Below are 6,141 nucleotides of genomic sequence, written 5' to 3'. Positions count from 1 at the left end.
TCGCCACTTCACACAATTACATGAATAAAACATTACATCATTCAGATACACTCAAGGTCCAACTATAGAACCAAAATAAAAGAAGACTACCCCAAATGCTACACAGATCCCCGATCGTCCCGACTGGGCTCCACTACTGATCAACTAGAACGAAACAACACAAAGGACAAGATCTTCATCGAGCTCTTCCTTGAGCTTGGTTGCGTCATCTGCACGGTTCGACGGCACCTGCAAACTGGTTTTTGGAAGTATCTGTGAGTCACGGGGACTCAGCAATCTCACACCCTCGCGATCAAGAATATTTAAGCTTATAGGAAGGGTACAAGGTATGAGGTGGAGCTGCAGCAAGCGACTAGCATATATGGTGGATAACATACGCAAAAGGAGAGCGAGAAGAGAAGTCAAAAGCACGGTCGAGAAACTATGATCAAGAAGTGATCCTAGAACAACCTATGTCAAGCATAACTCCAACACAGTGTTCACTTCCCGGACTTCGTAGAAAAGAGACCATCATGGTTACACACGCGGTTGATGCATTTTATTTAAGGTCAACTTCAGGTTTTCTACAACCGGACGTTAACAAACTCCCATATGCCCATAACCGCGGGCATGGCTTCCGAAAGTTCAATCCCTGCAAGGGTGTCCCAACTTAGCCCATGACAAGCTCTCACGGTCAACGAAGGACAAACCTTCTCCCGAGACATTCCGATCAGACTCGGCATCCCGGTTCTACAAGACAATTTTGACAAGGTAAAACAAATCCAGCAACACCGCTCGAATGTGCCGACAAATCCCGATAGGAGCTGCACATATCTTGTTCTCAGGGCACACTCAGATTGTCCAAACTTCCGGTATGCCAGCCCAGAGTTGCCCCTGGTGGCCACCGGCGGCTGACAGGTTGGACCAACACTCAGAGGAGCACTGGCCCGGGGGTTTAAATAAAGATGACCCTTGAGTCCGCGGAACCCAAGGGGAAAAAGGCTAGGTGGCGAATGGTAAAACCAATGTTGGGCATTGCTGGAGGAGCTTTATTCAAGGCGAACAGTCAAGGGGTTCCCATTATAACCCAACCACGTAAGGAACGCAAAATCCGGGAACATAACACCGATATGACGGAAACTAGGGCGGCAAGAGTGGAACAAAACACCAGGCATAAGGCCGAGCCTTCCACCCTTTACCAAATATATAGATGCATTAATTAAATAAGAGATATTGTGATATCCCAACAAGTAAACATGTTCCAACAAGGAACAATATCTCCATGTTCCAACAAGGAACAAACTTCAATCTTCACCTGCAACTAACAACGCTATAAGAGGGGCTGAACAAAGCGGTGACATAGCCAAACAACGGTTTGCTAGGACAAGGTGGGTTAGAGGCTTGGTTTAACAATATGGTAGGCATGATAAGCAAGTGGTAGGTATTGCAGCATAGGCATAGCAAAAGAGCGAGCATCTAGCAAGCAAAGATAGAAGTGATTTCGAGGGTATGGTCATCTTGCCTGAAATCCCGCAAGGAAGAAGAACGAGTCCATGAAGAAGAACAAACGGACGTAGACGAAGGGATCCTCACGACGTTATCGAAACCAACCCGAAGAAGCAACACCGGAAAGAAGCACACAACATAGTAAACAACCATCACATAAGCATGGCACGATGCACAAACAAGTATGATGCATGTCCGGTTTAATGAAGCATGGCATGGCAAAGTGCACAAACAATCCTACAAATTAAGTGGAGCACAATATGCAACAAGTTGCATATTGATGAAACACCACGACAAGTTATTTAGTCCGGATCATTATGGTGACCCAACAATATTTAAATGTTGTTAAACATGGCAAGAGGGTGAAGCAAAGTAAAACTACCTATCTAGTCAAGGTTAAATGAGGCCGGAAACAACGAACAATACTTACGGAAAATCCCCATATGCATTTATTAGGTTTGGTACTGTTCTTCCCTAAACACAATTTTAGAGTTGTTAAACATGCAAAGTGATACCACCATGTTAAACTAGACATTTTTTACCCCATTTACATATAAAATTTATTAAATTTGGAGCTACGGTTATTTAGATATGAATTAAATCATTTTAGCATGGCATTTAAGCAAGTTTAAACAAATTGCATTTTAAACATTTCAAACATGCATGAAAGTTGCATATTATGAAACTAGATGCAATTCTAAGCATGTAACATGTTTGAAACATTTTAATCCGATGCACGGTTCATGAGTTATTAAATGCATGAACTCTAGGGACTTTTCTGCAAATCTGCAGACTTAGGATAAAAGGAAAAACGTTTAGGCAGAAAAAATATAGAGCTGGGCCAAATCTGGAGCGCTGCTCACATTGGGCTTGGCCTGTTAGTGGAAGAGGCTGGGCAGGACGGATCTATCTGGGCCTTGGAGGCGCTGGGCTCGCGGACGCAAGTCAACACGAGCGTTGGCAGGGGAAGGAGCGGGACTTGGAGGCGCTGCAGAGGGCGGGCAGAGCAGAGGCAACGGCGGCGGCTTGGCAAAGTGGGTCGCCGGGTGGTCGAGGAGGCAAGGAGGAGGACGAGGCCGAGCTCTAGAGGCCGGATCTGGTGGCTGCCTCTCCGTTCCTGGCGTCCGCGGCGGACTCCGATGGCACCATGGCATCCTACAGAACAGGAGGGAGAGAAAGATGAGCTCGGTAGGCAGGGGAGAATAAGGACGGCGAGGTCGGGGCTCACCATGGCAGCAGTGGTCGCTGGCAGGAGGCCAGGCGGCGGAGACGGCAGGAACACGCGGGAGGGAAGAGGTGGTCAGGTGTTGGTGCTCCTAGCTTCCTACGGGACAGTGATGAAGCTCCGGCGCGGCGGCTGTTCCCCGCAACGGAAGTCAGAGAGAGAGAGAGAGAGAGAGGCGTGGAGGAGGCTAGCTCTGACGAGGATCGAGTTGGAAGGGGCGGCGCGGATCTCTGGTGTTGGTCCGGTGCTCCGGCGAGCGGCGACTGAAGGTCGAGGAGGAGCTCCTCTCTTTGGGTTTGAGCGAGGCAGGGAGGAGGAATCCCTCGGGCAGGAGATGGCCAGGGATCGAGTGGAGGCGCAGGGAGGTGATCTGGTTGGGTTCGAATCAAAGAGCTCAGGCTCGAGCTCTAGTTGGTGGGAGGAGGAATGGGAGGATCCCGATGTGGATTCGGTGGAGTGTGGCGGCGGGGTGGAGGGATTTTAGGGAGTTGGTCTAGGGTTTGTCCAAATAGGCATGTGGGTGGACTATTTATATAGGGAAGAGAGAGAGTTTGGACCTTCCGATCGAAAACCGACGGACGAGAATAAATAGACTAGGGAGGCCAATAAATAAAACGATTATATTTTGTAGATGTTTGGGGATGATCCGGACACAACGGTGGCGACAGTCCGAGTCGGGTTCGGGACAATTTCGGACGCGCGCAGGAGGAGGTCCATGGGCTGACGAGAGAGGTTAGGTAGGGCCTGGCGGTGAGAGGTACTGCAGAAGGCAAAGGGCTGAGAAGATAGAAGAGGAGAGGCCCGGCGACTGTTTCCGGAGACCGAAAACATCCGACGTTAGACCGGCTACTATTACCGCTATATTTATCCGTTGGGGCGTCAAACGGACTCCGAATGCGATGAAACTTGGCAGGCGTTCTACTAACAACAAAACAACACCGCATGCCAACTTTCAACCCATCCCGAGAACATTTTCTGGCCACTTATAAAATAATATTTCGGACATGTCGCGGGCGTGTGCGAGTGTGGTTGTGCTCAGAACGGACAACAGAGAGAAAGAGGAGGCCGGGATGGATGCAAGTTTTGAAAACATGATGATGCAATGCACATGATGACATGATAAGATGCAACACGCAAGCAGAAGACAAGCCAACAACAACAAATAAGCGGAGGACACCTGGCACATCAGTCTCAGGGTGTTACAACACTCCACCACTACGAGAGGATCTCGTCCCGAGATCTAGGATGGCACCGGAGGGACAACGGAAAAAAAGAGAAGAGGTAAAACTAAGTTGATTCTTGACAAACAAGTGAAACCAAAGAACCTTGAGAGGTTGAACAAATTGAAAGAAAGAATGCAATGAATAAGAACAAAGTTGCAAACACTCCATTAAGAAAGAGGAATAAGAAAGAACCGATTCGGGCAGCACTCCGGTTGAAAAAAAAATGCAAGACTTGATAAGATGAAAATAACTTGAGTAGAGGACACAACACTCCGGTTAAATTGATAAGCATGAAAAGAGCACGATCCTGACAAAACAAGAAGATGGGTTGAAGAGAGCAACGTCACAATACCTCCGGAACACAAGAATAGAAGTTGGATCGTTGGAAAGGAAAGAATTGAGAAGAAAATGCCATCTTCTACCACAAAAGAATTTGAAAAGCATCCTTAGAAAGAAGGTTCGAACGGAGCTGATGGAAATCCAACAACGAAAGGATAAGCTTCATATTGGTCTTACGGAATACATCTCAAATTATGAGGTGAAATTCTGCCACTCACGGGAAAAGCATTGGATTGATATGAACAAGGAGATGAGAAAATATTTCACCAGGAAGATAGATGAAGAACTTGGATCATATATTATCATCATTAATAGCAACAATCCTTAGGGAAAGCTTTAGGTGAAAATATTACCCAAGATAACTCGAATGGCGAGATTGATGGATTTAAAATATCTCATTCTTGATAACTTGTGAACCACGGAGCACGACGGGAAATTATCAAGAAAGACATAACACCACCTCAAAAGATATGCATGAAGAATAGCACTCCAGATTGCAAGATGAAGAATGCATGAGCTCCTAAGGTCGGGGAAGGCTCTGATACCAACTTGTAATGCCCTCGATGCGGCTATATCTCCTACGTGTCGAAGCATGACTTAGAGGCATAACCGCATTGAAAGCAATGTCGCAAGTAAGGTAATCTTCACAACAACCCATGTAAATAGATAATAAGGGGAAAGGTACATAGTTGGGTTACACTCGCCACATCACACAAAGTACATAAATAGCATTACATCATCCAATACACTCATGGTCCGACTATGGTACCAAAATAAAAGATCAACCCCAACAAGCGACATGGTCCCGATCGCCCCAACTGGGCACCACTACTGATCATCAGGGAAAGACACATAGTAACAGTGTGAGTCTTCGTCGAACTCCCACTTGAGCTCAAACGCATCATCTGGAACGGAGTCATCAGGCCCTGCATCTGGTTTGGAAGTAATCTGTGAGCCACGGGGACTCAGCAATCTCGCACCCTCGCGATCAAGACTATTTAAGCTTATAGGTAAGGCAAGGTAATATGTGGAGTTGCAGCAAGCGACTAGCATATATGGTGGCTAACCTGTTTGCAAATGAGAGCGAGAAGAGAAGGCAAAATCATGAACGAATAACTATAGAACAACCTACGGCAAACATTACTCCAACACCGTGTTCACTTCCCGGACTCCGCCGAGAAGAGACCATCACGGTAACACACACAGTTGATTCATTTTAATTAAGTTAAGGTTCAAGTTATCTACAACCGGACATTAACAAATTCCCATCTGCCCATAACCGCGGGCACGACTTTCGAAAGTTCAAATCCCTGCAGGGGAATCCCAACTTAGCCCATGACAAGCTCTCACGGTTAACGAAGGATATACCTTCTCTCGAGACATTTCGATCAGACTCGACATCCCGGTTCTACAAGACAACTTCGACAAGTTAAAACAAATCCAGCAACACCGCCCGAATGTGCCGACAAATCCCGATAGGAGCTGCACATATCTCGTTCTCAAGGCACACTCAGATTGTCCAAACTTCTAGTAGGCCAGCCCAGGGTTGCCCCTGGTGGCCACCGGCGGCTGACGAGGTGGACCAACACTCAGAGGATCACTGGCCCGGGGGGGTTTAAATAAGATGACCCTCCGGCTCCGGAAACCCAAGGGAAAAAGAGGCTAGGTGGCAAATGGTAAAACCAAGGTTGGGCATTGCTGGAAGAGTTTTATTCAAGGCGATTTGTCAAGGGGTTCCCATTATTACCCAACCGCGTAAGGAACGCCAAATCCGGGAACATAACACCGATCTGACGGAAACTAGGGCGGCAAGAGTGGAACAAAACACTAGGCAAAAAGGCCGAGCCTTTCACCCTTTACCAAGTATAT

Source organism: Triticum aestivum, chromosome 6A (genome assembly GCF_018294505.1).
Source record: "Triticum aestivum cultivar Chinese Spring chromosome 6A, IWGSC CS RefSeq v2.1, whole genome shotgun sequence".
Lineage (NCBI taxonomy): Eukaryota > Viridiplantae > Streptophyta > Magnoliopsida > Poales > Poaceae > Triticum > Triticum aestivum.
This window is presented reverse-complemented; position numbering follows the sequence as displayed.